The sequence below is a fragment of the Lagenorhynchus albirostris genome, chromosome 8, assembly GCF_949774975.1.
Source record: "Lagenorhynchus albirostris chromosome 8, mLagAlb1.1, whole genome shotgun sequence".
Lineage (NCBI taxonomy): Eukaryota > Metazoa > Chordata > Mammalia > Artiodactyla > Delphinidae > Lagenorhynchus > Lagenorhynchus albirostris.
The window spans coordinates 33,067,469-33,086,676 of NC_083102.1; the positions used below are offsets into that span (position 1 = coordinate 33,067,469).

General features: G+C 38.7%; 1 pseudogene; it reads right to left on the reverse strand.

The window, feature by feature from the left end:
- Positions 1–19,208, reverse strand: part of LOC132524928 (zinc finger and SCAN domain-containing protein 5B-like) — a 28,292-nt pseudogene that overhangs the window by 631 nt on the left and 8,453 nt on the right.

Genomic DNA, 19,208 nt, shown 5'->3' on the forward strand with positions numbered 1-19,208 from the left:
CCACTCTGAGTCAAAACTTCCCTCTCAGGACCCTTCAGAAGCTGAGGCTCCCGAGATTTAAGTATTCTTGTCTCTCCCCTGTCTTCCATCAGACCCTTCTCCAATTTCTGTTTGAGTTGTAGAACCTCCAGTTTACCTTTTTCAGGAATGGTCTCTGGCAGGAGAATATTCTGTTCCTTCTGTCATCTGAATGTATCTCACTCATAGAAGGTTCAGACTTCCTGAATAAGTTTCTCCCATTGCCCATGTCATTGATCTCAGCTTCCACCATCTGAACATTTGAATTTTGCAGAAGAAACTTCTCTCCTTGTAAGCTGACTATGGTCTATTTTGGGGTTTCTTGTTATTTCTTAGCATGTCCTCCAGTTCTTTGCGACTCTCCACACCACTTTCCTTGACTAAGACCTGGAAATCCTGCAACAAGAACATCATAAACTGCTCCATCACCAGCTTATCCATAATCTGCTCATTGGTGTGAAGATCTGGCCTCAGCCACAGATGGCAGAGCGCACAATCTCCTCAAATCCTTGAAGGGTCAGATTCCATCAAGCTGGTAAAAGCTCTGAATCTAATGTGCCAAGTCTCAGAGTTGTAGTCTTGCTTTTCAGTGTGTTCCTTGGGATGCTACAGACACTGGTGGCTCTGATCCAGGGCTGTCTTGGGGTTTTCTGTGACCCCATGAAAATGTCTGTTCTGTGGCTTTACTTATTGGAGAATTTTCCAGTATGACTCTTAGCAAAATGTTCTATAACTGGTGCTTAATTGAGACCTATCAAAAGGGATTTACCCTGGTTTTCCTTAGTAGCATAATAGATTCACTGTTTATTCAGAAGTCTCCTTTGAATCCTCTTGCCTTCAGCCTCTTTGAGTCTGGGACTGGATCTTAAATTGTTTCTTGAGCTGAAATGTCTCTATTTATATAGAGTGGTCGAAACTCCTAGCCTCTCTTCCCATTACCTCATCAGCCCAATGACTAGTTTAAGGCCATGGAAGGAACCATTTTAGATGATCTGAGTGGATTAAATTTCCCATTGAAACTCCACCAAAAGAAAAAATAATTTATTAAATAAATCTATATATTGGTTTTATTGTAGGCCATTTATTATATTATTTATTGTAGACTTTTATTTATTGTATTTAGTGGCTACAAGATTGGTTTTTCTAGTCTAGTGAATTTTTTATCATATGCCTGCAGTGTTTGAAGGAGGTAAGGGATATAACTCCAAAAGTTTTAACCAAATTGGGTCACCTACTCTTTTTTTCCTTTTTACAAATGTAAATGGGTCTTAAAAGATTTTATCTAAAATCAGTTGACAAGGCAAAGTGTGAGAAGAACATATTTTCTGAGTAGGCATTTAGAAAAACAGAGGTTGTACACAATAGAGAAAAAGAATAATGTCATATAATTTAGAAATCCTTACTTTTCCTAAATGCCTAAGGCAGCAATAGCTTAACAAGAATGTATGAAGAGTTGGTGGGCTGTTATCAAATCAGTGATTTAATCTAGCTCAAACAAAGCTTTAACATGGTGATTCTAAGATGCTGAAAAATAGCAAAGAAAGTTTAAAACATCATTAATATTCCTCATGCATCAAAAATTACTTTGCATTTTTCAGTGAAAATGTATGTATAAACACATTTTCTTTATCCACTTCTCTGTCAATGAACATTTTGTTTGTTTTTGTCTTTTGCTAACTTTATTTGGGTAACTCTTTATTGTTTTATGTTTTTCTATTGAGGTATATTTGAGTTATAATATTATATTAGTTTCAGATGTATAACAAAGTGATTCAAAATTTTTATAGAGTATACTTAATTTAAAGTAATTATAAGATATTTGCTGTATTCCCTGTACCATACAATGTATCCTTGTAGCTTATTTATTTTGTACATAGTAGTTTGTATCTCTTACTCCCCTATCCCTGTCTTGCCCCTCCCTCCCCGCTTCCCTATCCCCACTGGTAACCATTAGTTTGTTCTTTATGTGAGTCTGTTTCTGTTTTGTTATATTCACTCATTTATTTTATTTTTTAGATTCCACATATAAGTGATAACATACAATATTTGTCTTATTCTGTCTGACTTACTTCACTAAGCATAATACCCTCCAGGTCCATCCATGTTTATACAAATGGCAGAATTTCATTCTTTTTTATGGCTGAGTAGTATTCCAGTGTGTGTGTGTGTGTGTGTGTGTGTGAGTGTGTGTGTGTGTGTGTGTGTGTATACCATATCTTCTTTGTCCATTCATCTATTGATTGACACTTAGGTTGCTTCCATATCTTGGCTACTATATATAATGCTGCTATGAACATTGCGGTGCATGTATATTTTCAAATTAATGTTTTTGTTTTCTTCAGATATATACCTAGGAGTGGAATTCCTGGATCATATGGTAGCTCTATTTTTAGTTTTTTTGAGAAACCTCCATATTGTTTTCTACAGTGGCTGCACTAACTTACATTCCCACCAACAGTGTACAAGGATTCTCTTTTCTGCATATCCTTGCCAACATTTGTTATTTGTGGTCCTTTTGGTAAGTCATTCTGACGTGTGAGGTAATATCTCCTTGTGGTTTTGATTTGCATTTCTCTGATGATTAGCAATGTTGAACATCTTTTCATGTGCCTGTTGGCCATCTGTATATCTTCCTTGGAAGATGTCTATTCAGGTCTTTTGCCCATATTTTTTATCAGGTAATTTGTTTTTTTGATATTGAGTTGTATGAGCTGTTTATATATTTTGGCTATTAACCCCTGGTCATATCATTTGCAAACAGTTTCTCCCATTCAGTAGGCTGTCTAAAAGCTTTTAAGTTTAATTAGGTCCCATTTGTTTATTTTTGCTTTTGTTTCCTTTGCCTTAGGAGACAGATCCAAAAAAATATTACTGCGATTTATGTCAGAGTATTCTGCCTGTTTCTTCTGGAAGTTTTATGGTTTCAGGTCTCACTTTAGGTCTTTAATCCATTTTGAGTTAACTTTTGTAAATTTCATCTTTTTTTTTTAAATATGCATATAGCTGTCCAGTTTTCCCAGCACCACTTATTGAAGAGACTGTCTTTTTCTCATTGTATATTCTTGCCTTCTTTAATTGACCATAAGTGTGTGGGTTTATTCTCTTCCATTGATTCTATTCTGTTCCATTGATCTATGTGTCTGTTTTTGTGCCAGTACCATACTATTTTGATGACTGTAGCTTTGTAGTATAGTCTGAAGTCAGGGAGCATGATACCTCCAGCTCTGTTCTTCTTTCTCAAAATTGTTTTGGCTATTTGGGGTCTTCTGTGTTTCCATGTAATTTTAAAATTACTTTTTCTAGTTCTGTGAAAAATGTCTTTGGTATTTTGATAGGGATTGCATTGAATCTGCAGATTGCCTTGGATAGTATTGTTATTTTAAGAGTATTAATTATTCTAATCCAGGAACATGGTATATCTTTCCATCTGTTTGTTTTGTCTTCAGTTTCTTTTATCAGTGTCTTATAGTTTTCTGAGTACAGATCTTTTACCTCCGTAGTTAGATTTATTCCAAGGTATTTTATTCTTTTTGATGCGATTGTAAATGGAATTGTTTCCTTAATTTTTCTTCCTGATAGTTCATTGTTACAGTATAAGAATGCAACAGATTTCTGTATATTAATTTTGTATCCTGAAACTTTGCTGAATTCATTGATGGGCTCTAGTAGTTTTTTGGTGGCATCTTAACTGAGTAAGCAAATTGTTAACTACAACACTACTGTACAATAAATAAAATGGAAAAGGCCATATATATACAGCTTGAAATCTAAATTCTGGCACAGTGAAAAAATTTTAGGTAACCACAGTGCCCACAGGGATTAAAATAATTAGAGAAATAATGATAGATATAGAGGGTGAACAAATAAAATTCAATATAAGAATTCTAGGTGTCCCTAAAATAGAAATGCCAACAAAAGACATAGAAAGTTATTTAAAATACATAATAGAGGAAATTTCCTCTGAAATGAAGCATAAAGTCTGCAGATCATGAAAAAATAATAAAGAACAATTAATACTTAGATAAATGGTATTGAAATAATTGAACTTTAAGAAAGAAGAAAATAAGTCTTCACACACTTAGAAAACAAAGGAAGTTACTCATGAGAGCAGGAATTAAGACAGCTTTTGTCTTGTCTCTAGTAGTATTCAATGTCAGGAGACAGAGGAATAATGTCTGCAGAATTTTGAAGTCAGAGATTTTAACCAGAAATATCATACCATGCCAAAATATTCATTTATAAAAGTCACAAGCAAATTTTCAAACATAGGAGAATGCAGGGAATATAGAATCTATGAGTTCTTCTGGAAAACCCTATTTGATAGCAACATTTTTTCAGCCTTATTAAGGTGTAATTGATAAATAAAATAATAAGATATTTAAATAGTATGTCATGATAATTTGATATACAGATATATTGTGAAAGGATTCCTCCCATCTAGTTAATTAACACATCCATAACTTCACATATTTATCTTTGTGGGTGGGGGTGGTGGTGAGGACAATTTAGTTCTACTTTATTAGCAAATTTCAATTATACAATACATTATTATTAACTGTAGTTACTAGTTATACATTAGATGTTCAGACCTTATTCACTGATATCAACCTTTAATGAAGTTGAAAGTTATTTCTTTTGAAACAAGGTAATCTGTTTCTCGAAAGAAAGCTCACAAAGAAGTCTTCTTCAAATTCAGATACCAGGTATCTGTAATTGCAGCATCAATGAAATTGGAATAGCTGGATTCTGTTCTTAGTACCACTATTGATGACTTGTGTTATCCTGGAAGGTTGTTCAGCTTCTATGTGACTCAAGGGGGGTGGCGTGAGTTAGCTGATTTCTACAGATATCTTTAAAACCTAAATTTCTGTGAAATAACTAGAAAGCTTGTTGTTTTATACATTGTAGCAAAAGATTTGCTAATGTAGCAGTCTAAAAACTGGTTGTACTAATTTTGAGGGGTTTTCAACATTATTTGTGGAATCAAGTTTTGAAAAACCATCCAGATTTAAGGTGCTGGGGGCATTCATTACAAGACAGAAGGTACTATACCTTAATTTTAATTCGGATAGCTCTTACTTTCTAAATTTATAAAATACTCATACTGAAGAAACAAAACAAAACAAAAAAACAACTAAAATAACAACAACCTGGAAAATACAAAGCAGTGATTTGGGAGAATGGTTCTCAGACAATTTTATCTGTAACTTTTCTTAAGTATTTGTGTAATTATTTCCCTTTTCCCTACATTTTTGTTTGCCTTTTTTATTCACCTCCCTCCAAGATTACAGCTGGGACTACTCTTATATAAAGAAAGAGAAGGCACAGTTCATGCTTGCATTACCATCTTGACTTTATAGATCTCAACAGAAATGGAGATGGGAGGCCGAAGAGGCCAAGGAGGCTGGTCTGCCCCTCCACCTGACCTCAACGCTGCCACCACCAGCCACACCTTGGAGGTCAGCCCCATGGGTCTCCATCACCCACTCAGAACTAGGCTCTAATCCCCTTATATATCAGAACTCCAGTTGGAGGGACTAGGAATCAGCCTAACTGCAGATCCACAATTAGAGATCTCTTAACTGGGAGGGAAGCGAGAACAAAATGGAGAACAAAATGTCTCCATTCTTCACATGTATTTTATAGGCATCTTATTTACTATAGTGACCATACTCAGTACTGAGATTTTCACCTTTTTAAATAACTAACCACTTCTCACCACCTAAAATTAAGCTAACAAAATGAAAGAAAACAAATCCAACATTTGGTAAATACCTTTTTGAATACCTATTATGTAGCAAATATTTTCAAATATACCTTATTTCGCTTTCTGAATAATTTGTCTCCTTGTTTATAGCTGGAGAAATTGATACTAAGGAAGGTTTGATGACTTGCCTGAGGACACTCAGCTTGAAAATGAGAGAGTCATAATTTGAACCCCAAACCTCCTCATTTCAATTTCAGCTGTTTTCAACTCTATGGAAGCTGCCCTGGAAGAGACCATCAAATGCATGTCTCTCAGCCCTGTCTGCTGAAGAAGCATTGTCACCTGGGAAACTTAGCACATATATCAACACCTTGGCCTCATCACAGAGAACCTAATTTAGTTGGTTGGGGCAGTAGGAGACAGACAAAGGTATTCTTAACCTCCCCCCACACTGCCAAGTGTAATATGTAGCCAGAGTGATCTATTGTTTCTTATATTTACCAAGTTCAGTTGCTTTCAAAAGAAGTAAGTCTTGAATTGTTGGGGGAGGGGTATATAGTTAGATCAGTAGTATGGTAAACACTGCTATTTCCTAGCCTGGCATGATTTACTCAAGGCCACTACTTGTTAAAACTCTAACATTTCTTTTATAGCTTGCCCAGCATACATTCCTGTATTGCTGTTTTGGAGCTCCCACACAACTCATTAATTGCTGGAATAATGCCCCAGAAACAAACTTTAACACATTATATTAATCATTTCATTTTAATTCAGAAATACTTTACTCTCAATTTTTAAGGAACAGAAAATAAAACTGACCATCTAAATCCCAATCCAGCACCAGGGTTCAGCTTTCTACAGCAAACGTGATTAGGCAAATCTCCACAGGTTAGGATCACCAGAGAGTTGGCCAAAGTGAGAAAAAAAATCCCCAGCAATAAGGACGGGGCTGGGGGCATGGGCCCTGTGTTGTAAGGACTATCACCATTATACAAGGAGAGCCTTGGAAGAGGAGTTCACCCAGGCTTCCGGATGCTTCAGAATCAAGAACGAGCTGGAACAAAGCCACACTCTATGAGTCATATTGATTCAGACTTCTGAGCCAATCAGAAAGCTGTGCCTAGAGTGTGTATAGTATTAGATGAGAGAAAGTCTCATGGATCATCTAATAAAAATCTGCCATTTTACTGATGAGGATAATGAAGATCAGACATAAAAAGTGACTCGCACGAGGTGCAAACTAGATAGAATCCAGGATTCTGGTCTCCAAATCTGTTCAACTGTCACCAGCCCATGCCATGCCAACCCCTAGCATTCTGTATGCACACAAACACGTCTTCCGTTTGCTCCTAGTATTCAAGTTTTCTTTTTTCCGCCTTTTTAAATAGGTTTCTTCATCTCTTGATTCCTTAGGTATGGAATCCTAAGTCCCACACACTGAGGAGTCAGCTACATTGAATAAAAATATGGCCATGGACTGATTGGCCAAATCTACTCTTACCCGAGCTCCCACGGTGAATGACCTTGCTGGGTTTTACTCCCACTATTTTTCCAGGGCGATCAGCATCACCTCAGCTACTTCAAAGCAGATCTAACATTCCAGCCAAGGGAACGACTGTTTCTTCTGGGCGTGTTTCTGTGTGCATGGCTTGTTCTTTTCAGCAACCTCCCTATGACTTTCTGGAGTATGAAGAAAGCTTTCCTCTGAAGAAACCGCTGGCCTACATATTTCTATTAAAAAAAAGAGGGGTGCGGGGAATGCTGTAACAAGCAATATAAAGTCTCAGACAGTTTCCTAGTTATCTTTCTGCCTGAACTTTATCTGCCTGTCTGAAAAGGGTGGTGTAATTTTGTGAGCCAGCTAAATAAATTGAAGAAATTAACAAATAAGTATATAAAGGAATAGGCATTAAACTATAAACCCAATGCTTTAGTAATGAGCTCTTTCTGTCATATAACTTTCTTCAAAAATATTTTTTCCTAACCACTTGTACTTCTGCATTTCTAGCACTCCGGCCTCCTCTTCAGCCTAGTCACTCCCTGTTCTTTCTCTCCTTTCCCTCCTCCCTCTCCCCATTGCCCACACTTCCTTCTTTAACCATTCAAATGAAAGAGCAGTTTTAATTATTGAATCATACTGATGTTGGGTTGCTATCAGTTAACAAGCCATAAGCAACTTTTAGGTCTAAATTTTATTTTGACTTTTTGCTCAAATTTCCTCGTGGTGGTAGAGGATTTCTGTAATATTAAGAATAAATGTAGAAAAAGAATGGGTATGTGTGTATATATGTGTGTGTGAGAGAAAGAGAGAGACAGACAGAGGCAGAGAGATGGAGACAGGGGCAGAAACAGAGGTTTCAGATGAATGTTATTTTATATTATTTGGCCGTATTAAAAACAGAATAAAACTCAAAGGACATAAGAAATATCAAAGCTGTGTAATACTTTAAGTGAGGTGTGAAGAAAGTAGCAAAAGATAATGAAAATGAATTTTAAAATCATATAATTACCCTATATCACAGTGATTCTTTTGTTTGTACTAACTTTCTAGTTACGTTTTAATGTGAATGATTTACTCCCACCCCATACTCAGTTTCTGTTACATAAAATCTTGTTTCCAATGTGCTAGGAAGAGAGGTAGAAGAGTCAGGCTGGTCTCAAAGTGACATGTGCCATTCCACTCCTACCCATCTGTTATAACTGGTCATGTGGCCCCACTGGAACTCTAAGAGAGGCTGGGGGATGGAGGGCGTGTCCACAGCCCCTGCCACCCTTGGGGTAGTTGAAAACGCATGGGTCTTGAAGTACAGAAAAAATCTGGGTTCCAATCTACCTCAAACTCAACAGAGGAGATAGCACACTTCATCTTTGATCAAAAAGCATGCTCTACTTCCCCATATTTCCAATCACATTTACAGTCATGCTACTACACCTAGCCTTTAAATAGACACTTGTTACTGAAGAACAGAAAAACCCTTGGTTTCTTGTTTTTATTTTCATTGAGAGCAATGGCGTTATATTCTAATAAGTGATATTCCAAGAAAATAAATAAATAGAAGGAAGGCTCAGAAAGAAAAGTAGGGGAAAAATTTATTTTACAATTTATTCTCCTCTGTTTAAATTCTTTTTTAAACATCTTTGTTGGAGTATAATTGCTTTTACAATGGTCTGTGAGTTTCTGCTTTATAACAAAGTGAATCAGCTATACATATATATATAACCCCATATCCCCTCCCATTTGCATCTCCCTCCCACCCTCCCTATCCCACCCCTCTAGGTGGTCACAAAGCACTGAGCTGATCTCCCTGTGCTATGCGCCTGCTTCCTACTAGCTATCTGTTTTACATTTGGTACTATATATAAGTCCATGCCACTCTCTCACTTCGTCTCAGCTTACCCTTCCCCTCCCAGTGTCCTCAGTTTCCTTCTCTTATGTTTTCCTGTGCTATGCGCCTGCTTCCTACTAGCTATCTGTTTTACATTTGGTACTATATATAAGTCCATGCCACTCTCTCACTTCGTCTCAGCTTACCCTTCCCCTCCCAGTGTCCTCAGTTTCCTTCTCTTATGTTTCCCTGTGCTATGCGCCTGCTTCCTACTAGCTATCTGTTTTACATTTGGTACTATATATAAGTCCATGCCACTCTCTCACTTCGTCTCAGCTTACCCTTCCCCTCCCAGTGTCCTCAAGTCCATTCTCTACGTCTGCATCTTTATTCCTGTCCTGCCCCTAAGATCCTCAGAACCATTTTTTTCTTTTCTACATTCCATATCTGTGTGTTAGCATACGGTATTTGTTTTTCTCTTTCTGACTTACTCCACTCTGTATGACAGACTCTAGGTCCATCCACCTCATGACAAATAACTCAATTTCGTTTCTTTCTATGGCTGCGTAATATTCAATTGTATATATGTGCCACATCTTCTTTATCCATTCATCTGTCGATGGACACTTAGGTTACTTCCCTGTCCTGGCTATTGTAAATAGAGCTGCAATGAACATTGTGGTACATGACTCTTTTTGAATTATGGTTTCTCAGGGAATATGCCCATTAGTGGGATTGCTGGGTCGTATGGTTGTTCTATTTTTAGTTTTTTAAGGAACCTCCATACTATTCTCCATAGTGGCTGTATCAATTTACATTCCCACCAACAGTGCAAGAAGGTTCCCTTTTCTCCACACCCTCTCCAGCATTTATTGTTTCTAGATGTTTTGATGATGGCCATTCTGACTGGTGTGAGATGATACCTCATTGTAGTTTTGACTTGAATTTCTCTAATGATTAGTGATGTTGAGCATTCTTTCATGTGTTTGTTGTCAATCTGTATATTTTCTTTGGAGAAATATCTGTTTAGGTCTTCTGCCCATTTTTGGATTTTTTTTTTTTTTTTTTTTTTTACGGTACGCGGGCCTCTCATTGTTGTGGCCTCTCCCGTTGCAGAGTACAGGCTCCGGATGCGCAGGCTCAGTGGCCATGGCTCACGGGCCCAGCCGCTCCGCGGCATATGGGATCTTCCCAGACCAGGGAACGAACCCGTGTCCCCTGCATCGGCAGGCGGACTCTCAACCACTGCGCCACCAGGGAAGCCCTGGTTGTTTGGGGATTTTTTGATATTGAGCTGCATGAGCTGCTTGTAAACTTTGGAGATTAATCCTTTCTCAGTTGCTTCATTTGCAAATATTTTCTCCCATTCGGAGGGTTGTCTTTTCGTCTTCTTTATGGTATCTTTGCTGTGCAAAAGCATTTAAGTTTGATTAGGTGCCATTTGTTTATTTTTGGTTTTATTTTCATTTCTCTAGGAGGTGGGTCAAAAAGGATCTTGCTTTGATTTATGTCATAGCGTGTTCTACCTTTGTGTTCCTCTAAGAGTTTGATAGTGTCTGGCCTTACATGTAGGTCTTTAATCCATTTTGAGTTTATTTTTGTATAGGGTGTTAGGGAGTGATCTAATTTCATTCTTTTACATATACCTGCCCAGTTTTCCCAGCACCACTTATTGAAGATGCTATCTTTTCTCCACTGTATATTCTTGCCCCCTTTATCAAAGATAAGGTGACCCTATGTGTGTGGGTTTATCTCTGGGCTTTCTATCCTGTTCCATTGATCTATATTTCTGTTTTTGTGCCAGTACCATACCGTGTTGATGACTGTAGCTTTGTAGTATAGTCTGAAGTCAGGGAGCCTGATTCCTCCAGCTCCGTTTTTCTTTCTCAAGATTGCTTTGGCTTATTTGGGGTCTTTTGTGTTTCCATACAAATTGTGAAACTTTTTTTTCTACTTCTGTGAAAAATGTCATTGGTAGTTTGATAGGGATTGCATTGAATCTGTCGATTGCTTTGGGTAGTATAGTCATTTTCACAATGTTTCTTCTTCCAATCTAAGAACATGGTATATCTCTCCATCTGTTTATATCATCTTTAATTTCTTTCATCAGTGTCTTATACTTTTCTGCATACAGGTCTTTTGTCTCCATAGGTAGGTTTATTCCTACGTATTTTAATATTTTGTTGCAGTGGTAAATGGGAGTTTGTCCTTAATTTCTCTTTCAGATTTTTCATCATTAGTGTATAGGAATGCAAGAGATTTCTGTGCATTAATTTTTGTATCCTGCTACATTACCAAATTCATTGATTAGCTCTAGTGGTGTTCTGGTAGTCTTTAGGATTCTCTATGTATAGTATCATGTCGTCTGCAAACAGTGACAGCTTTACTTCTTTTCCAATTTGGATTCCTTTTATTTCTTTTTCTTCTCTGATTGCTGTGGCTAAAAGTTCCAAAACTATGTTGAATGATAGTGGTGAGAGTGGGCAACCTTGATTTGCTTCTGATCTTAGTGGGAATGGTTTGTTTTTCACCATTGCGAACGATGTTGCTGTGGGTTTGTCATATATGGCCTTTATTATGTTGAGGTAAGTTCCCTCTATGCCTACTTTCTGGAGGGTTTTTATCATAAATGGGTGTTGAATTTTGTCCAAAGCTTTTTCTGCATGTATTGAGATGATCATATGGTTTTTCCCTTCAATTTGTTAATATGGTGTATCACATTGATTGATTTGCATATATTGAAGAATCCTTACATTCCTGGGATAAACCCCACTTGGTCATGGTGTATGATCCTGTTAATGTGCTGTTGGATTCTCTTTGCTAGTATTTGTTGAGGATTTTTGCATCTATGTTCATCAGTGATATTGGACTGTAATTTTTTCTGTGTGTGTGACATCTTTGTCTGGTTTTGGTATCAGGGTGATGGTGGCCTCGTAGAATGAGTTTGGGAGTGTTCCTCCCTCTGCTATATTTTAGAAGTTTGAGAAGGATAAGTGTTAGCTGTTCTCTAAATGTTTGATAGAATTCGCCTGTGAAGCCATCTGGTCCTGGGCTTCTGTTTGTTGTAAGATTTTTAATCACAGTTTCAATTTCAGTTCTTGTGATTGGCCTGTTTATATTTTCTATTTGTTCCTGGTTCAGTCTCGGCAGGTTGTGCTTTTCTAAGAATTTGTCCATTTCTTCCAGGTTGTCCATTTTATTGGCATACAGTTGCTTGCAGTAATCTCTCATAATCCTTTGCATTTCTTCAGTGTCAGTTGTTACTTCTCCTTTTTCATTTCTAATTCTATTGATTTGAGTCTTCTCCCTTTTTTTCTTGATGAGTCTGGCTAATGGTTTATCAGTTTTGTTTATCTTCTCAAAGAACCAGCTTTTACTTTTATTGATCTTTGCTATCGTTTCCTTCATTTGTTTTTCATTTATTTCTGATCTGATCTTTATGATTTCTTTCCTTCTGCTAACTTTGGGGTTTTTTTGTTCTTCTTTCTCTAATTGCTTTAGGTGTAAGTTTAGGTTGTTTATTTGAGGTGCTTCTTGTTTCTTGAGGTAGGCTTGTATTGCTATAACCTTCCCTCTTAGAACTGCTTTTGCTGCATCCCATAGGTTTTGGGTCGTTGTGTTTTCATTGTTGTTTGTTTCTAGGTTCTTCTTGATCTCCCCTTTGACTTCATCAATGATCTCTTGGTTATTAAGTAGTGTATTGTTTAGCCTCCATGTGTTTGTATTTTTTACAAATTTTTTGCCGTAATTGATATCTAGTCTCATAGAGTTGTGCTCTGAAAAGATACTTGATATGTTTTCAATTTTCTTAAATTTACCAAGGCTTGATTTGTGACCCAAGATATGATCTATCCTGGAGAATGTTCCATGAGCACTTGAAAAGAAAGTGCAGTCTGTTGTTTTTGGATGGAATGTGCTATAAATATCAATTAAGTCCATATTGTTTAATACATTATTTAAAGCTTGTTTCCTTATTTCTTTTCATTTTGGTAGATCTGTCCATTGTTGAAAGTGGGGTGTTAAAGTCCCCTACTATGACTGTGATACTGTCGATTTCCCCTTTTATGGCTGTTAGCATTTGCCTTACATATTTAGGTGCTCCTATGTTGGCTGCATAAATATTTACAATTGTTATATCTTCTTGGATTGATCACTTGATCATTACATAGTGCTCTTCTTTGTCTCTTGTAATAGTCTTTATTTTAAACTCTGTTTTTTCTGATATGAGAATTGCTATTGCAGCTTTCTTTTGATTTCCATTTGCATGGAATATCTTTTTCCATCCCCTCACTTTCAGTCTGTATGTGTCCCTAGTTCTGAAGTGGGTCTCTTGTAGACAGCGTATATTTAGGTCTTGTTTGTGTACCCATTCAGCCAGGCTGTGTGCTTTGGTTGAAGCATTTAATCCATTTACTTTAAAGGTAATTATTGATATGAATGTTCCTATTACCATTTTCTTAATTGTTTTGGGTTTGTTATTGGAGGTCTTTTCCTTCTCTTATGTTTCCTGCCTAGAGAAGTTCCTTTAGCATTTGTTGTAAAACTGGTTTGGTGGTGCTGAATTCTCTTAGCTTTTTCTTGTCTGTAAAGGTTTTCATTTCTCTGTCAAATTTGAATGAGATCCTTGCTGGGTACAGTAATTTTGGTTGTAGGTTTTTCCCTTTCATCACTTTAAATATGTCCTTCCACTCCCTTCTGTCTTGCAGAATTTCTGCTGAAAGGCCAGCTCTTAACTTTATGGGGATTCCCTTGTTTCTTATTTGTTACTTGCCCCTTGCTGCTTTCAATATTTTTTCTTTGTATTTAATTTTTGATAGTTTGATTAATATGTGTCTTGGTGTGTTTCTCCTTGTATTTTTCCTGTATGGGACTCTCTGCACTTCTTGGACTTGATTGACTATTTCCTTTCCCATATTAGGGAAGTTTTCAACTATAATCTCTTCAAATATTTTCTCAGTCCCCTTCTTTTTCTCTTCTTCTTCTGGGACCCCTAAATTCGAATGTTGGTGTGTTTAATGTTGTCCCAAAGGTCTCTGAGACTGTCCTCAATTCTTTTCATTCTTTTTTCTTTATTCTGCTCTGTGGTATTTATTTCCACTATTTTATCTTCCAGGTCACTTATCCATTCTTCTGCCTCAGTTATTCTACTACTGATTCCTCCTAGAGAATTTTTAATTTCATTTATTGTGTTTTTCGGCCTTGTTTGTTTGCTCTTAGTTCTTCTAGGTCCTTGTTAAATGTTTCTTGTATTTTCTCCATTGTATTTCCAAGGTTTTGGATCATCTTTACTATTATTACTCTGAATTCTTTTTCAGGTAACCTGCCTATTTCCTCTTCCTTTGTTTGGTCTGCGTTTTTACCTTGCTCCTTTATCTGCCGTGTGTTTCTTTGGATCCTAATTTTGCTTAACTTTCTGTATTTGGGGTTTCCTTTTCACAGGCTGCAGGTTCGTAGTTCCCATTGTTTTTCGTTTCTGCCCCCAGTGGGTAAGGTTGGTTCAGTGGGTTTTGTAGGCTTCCTGTTGCAGGGGACTGGTGCCTGTGTTCTGATGGATGAGGTTGGATCTTATCTTTCTGCTGGGCAGGACTGCATCCGGTGGTGTCTTTTGGGGTGTCTGTGACATTATTATTTTAGGCAGCCTCTGTGCTAATGGGTGGTGTTGTGTTCCTGTCTTGCTAGTTGTTTGGCATAGGGTGTCCAACACTGGAGTTTGCTGGTCCTTGAGTGGAGCTGAGTCTTAGCGTTGAGATGGAGATCTCTGGGAGTGCTCTTCCCAACTGATATTACAAGGGGCTGGAAGGTCTCTGGTGGACCAAAGTCCTGGACTCGGCTCTTGCACTTCAGAGGCTCAGGCTTGACTCCTGGCCAGAGCACCAAGACCCTGTCAGCCCCAAAGCTCAGAAGAAAAGGGAGAAAAGAAAAAGAAAGAAAGAAAGAAAAAATGCAATAAAGTTATTAAGGTAAAAAATGTCATTAAAAAGTAATTAAAATAAAATAGCAACCAAACCAATAAACAAATCACCAGTGATAACAAGCACTAAAAACTATACTAAAGAAAAAACGGGGCTTCCCTGGTGGCGTAGTGGTTGAGAGTCTGCCTGCCGATGCAGGCGACACGGGTTCGTGCCCCAGTCTGGGAAGATCCCACATGCTGTGGAGCAGCTGGGCCCGTGAGCCATGGCCGCTGGGCCTGCGTGTCCGGAGCCTGTGTTCTGCAACGGGAGAGGCCACAACAGTGAGAGGCCCACGTACTGCAAAAAAACACAACAAAAAAACGGACAGACAGAACCCTAAGACAAATGGTAAAAGCAAACCTATATAGACAAAATTACAGAAAGAAGCATACACATACACACTCACAAAAAGAGAAAAAGGAAAAAATATATATATGTGTATATATATATAAAAAAAGGAAGAGAGCAACCAAATCAGTAAACAAATCTACCAATGATAATACACTCTAAATACTAAACTAAGGTAAACATAAAACTAGAAACAAATTAGACAGAGAAAGCAAACCCCAAGTCTTCGGTTGCTCCCAAAGTCCACCACCTTAGTTTTGGGATGATTTGTTGTCTATTCAGTTATTCTGCAGATGCAGGGTACATCAAGTTGACTGTGGAGATTTAATCTGCTGCTCCTGAGGCTGCAGGGAGAGATTCTCCTTTCTCTTCTTTGTTCGCACAGCTCCTGGGGGTCAGCTTTGGATTTGGCCCCGTCTCTGCATGTAGGTCTCCCTCTGGCTTCTGTTCTTCACCCAGACAGAAGGGGGTCAAAGGAGCAGATGATTCGGGGGCTCTGGCTCAGGCCAGTGTGAGGGAGGGGTACAGAGTGCAGAGAGAACCTGTGGCAGCAGAGACTGGCGTGATGTTGCAACAGCCTGAGGCATGCCCTGTGTTCTCCCGGGGAAGTTGTCCCTCGACCATGGAACCCTGGTAGTGGGGGGCTGCACAGGCTCCCAGGAGGGGAGGTGTGGATAGTGACCTGTGCTTGCACATAGGCTTCTTGGTGGCAGCAGCAGCAGCCTTAGCATCTCATTCCTGTCTCTGGTGTCCACACTGATAGCCATGGCTTGTGCCCATCTCTGAATCTCGTTTAGGCCGTGCTCTGAATCCCCTCTCCTTGCGCACCCCCGAAACAGTGTTCTCTTGACTCTTTGGCAGGTCCAGACTTTTTCCCTTACTCCCTCCCGGCTAGCTGTGGCACACTAGCCCCCTTCAGTCTGTGTTCACGCAGCCAACCCCAGTCCTCTCCCTGGGATCTGACCTCCGAAGCCCAAGCCTCAGCTCCCAGCCCCCACCTGTCCCAGTGGGTGAGCAGACTAGCCTCTCAGGCTGGTGAGTGCTGGTCAGCACTGATCCTCTGTGCAGGATTCTCTCCACTTTGCCCTCTGCACCCCTGTTGCTGCGCTCTGCTCCATGGCTCCGAAGCTTCCCCACCACCCACTCCCCATCTCCACCAGTAAAGGGGCCTCCTGGTGTGTGGAAACTCTTCCTCCTTCACAGCTCCCTCCCGGATGTGCAGGTCCCGTCCCTATTTTTTCTCTGTTTTTTCTTTTTTCTTTTGCCCTACCCAGGTACGTGGGGAGTTTCTTGCCTTTTGGGAAGTCTGAGGTCTTCTGCCAGACCTTCTACTGAGGTCTTCAGTAGGTGTTCTGTAGGAGTTGTTCCACATGTAGATGTATTTTTGACATATTTATGGGGAGGAAGGTGATCTCCACGTCTTAGTCCTCTGCCATCTTGAAGGTCCTCCCTGACACATTACTTTTTGAGAGGTAACAAATGCTTTGAGTAATTTTCTTCAACTCACTTCAGGTCACAGTGTGCTCTCCAGTTCCTTTGCATAGACCTTCTGTCTGCCCTCCTTAAGTAATACTTTTCCTGCCTCTTCTAATGGCCTTTGTGCTGGCTTTCCTGAACATAGCATTGGGATAAAGATATTTTTCCAAGATGGGAAATTTATTGAATTTATATAAATTGATGAGTACAGTTTATTGAAGAAGTTATTTATTTATTTTAAAAACTTTTTTGGCTGCATTGGGTCTTTGTTGCTGTATGCAGGCTTTCTGTAGTTGCAGTGGACGGGGGCTACTCTTCGCTGCAGTGCACGGGCTTCTCATTGCGGTGGCTTCTCTTGTTGCAGAGCATGGGCTCTAGGCATAGGGGCTTCAGTATTTGCAGCACGCAGGCTTAGTAGTTGCGGCACGCAGGCCCTAGAGTGTGCGGGCTTCAGTAGTTGTGGTGCACAATCTTAGTTGCTCCGTGGCATGTGGGATCTTCCTGTACCAGGGATCCAACCCATGTCCCCTGCATTGGCAGGCAGATTCTTAACCACTGTGCCACCAGGGAAGTCCCTGAAGAATTTTATTTAAAAAAAATACCAAAATAGACTGCTCAATAATTTAAAATTAGTGATTGATTAGTTTTTGGAGTTCTTGAACTGCAGTGATAGGCTTATAGAATTACAGTTCTTGGGGCAGATGGGTAAAGAGGAAAGTTGGTTTCTCTTCTTTTAGATCAGAGCATGGTAATGTTAACAAACACAAGCAGAGCATGAGCAGTTGCCATAGTTACTTCTAGAAGCATCCATAGGTCATGGTAGAAGTGACAGCGGTCACAACAGCAGGACAGAGGGCATTTGTTTCTGGAATTGCCATCGTATAAATAGTGTTGGTGGAGTCCTCTTGTCCCAGCATTTTTTTTTTGAGTATTTGTTGTCTTTAATATGATTTCTTTATTTGTTTTTAATTGGGGTATAGTTACTTTACAATGTTGTACTAGCTCCTGCTGCACAGTGAAGTGAACAAGCCATATGTATACACATATCCCCTCCTTTTTGGACTTCCTTTCCATTTAGGTCACCACAGAGCACTGAATAGAGTTCCCTGTGCTATACAGCAGGTCCTCATTAGTTATCTATTTTATACCTAGTAATGTATATATGTCAGTCCCAATCTCCCAGTTCATCCCACCCTTCCCCTTTCCCCCGCTGGTGTCCACACGTTTGTTCTCTACATCTATGTCTCTATTTCTGCTTTGCAAATAGGTTCATCTGTACCATTTTTCTAGATTCCACATACATGTGTTAATATATTTGTTTTTCTCTTTCTGGCTTACTTCACACTGTATGACAGTCTCTGTAGCTTCTTTATGAGATACTAGGGATTGGCCCCTGGAGGAAGCTGGGACTTCTATTCATCTAGGCAGGTGGGATTAATTTTACTTTAACTAATTGATATGGCACATACTGTGACCAAAGCTCTAAGTACTGTCATTGCTCCATTTATAGATGGGAAAACAAGGCACAAAGAGATTCAACATCTTGTTCAAGGTCACAGTTAATAAGGGGCAAAGACAGAATTAAACCCAGGCAGTCTGGCTAGACATTGTTTGACATGCTTTAAACAGCATTTAGTTCCAGTAAAGAGAGTGGAAGGATTACTCTGCTGTTATTCAAAGAATTGATCCAAAAGATGGAAGGAAATCATGCATGAGCTATTTACGTTAGGGTGAGTTGGTGTCCCAGCATGACAGGAGGGTATCTATGGCATTTTGCAACAGGCAAGAGTCATCAAAAATATTTTGCATTTAGTCTTGGAAAAGTTGAAACTGCCTTACGTGCACAAAATTGAGATAATATTTATTTCGGCAAAATATTTTGAGCCTGTTCATTTTTATACGCTGAGGTTTGGAAAAGCTGACATTTTTTCAGTCTGGCCAGTTGAATCTACTTTAGTGTTAGTGTTCTCCATTTTCTAATGAAATTAGAGGTTTAGGTTAAACGGAAGTCTTTATTAAAATAAATGTTTTCACTGTAATGTTGTTTAACTTAATGAAACCAATATTCAAGTTGCTCCTGAAACGCAAGCTCTGTAGATCATGAAGTTTAGGAAGGTTAAAAACACCACTGGTATTTTTGAGTCAACTCAACTCAATCTCAACTAATATGTTATTATTTTCAATCAACTTTTGGAGCACATGTACAGAATCTTAATCGCTGTTAATGTCTAGGAAGCCAGGTTATGGCTGTTGATCCCTAATATTCATTGAGAATCAATTATTTAATATAATATACCTGAATTTTCTTCTAAACTTAATTGTAACTAAGTCATTTATGTCAGTATCCTTTTTGGGAGTGTCTAGCTCATCCAAAAGGTG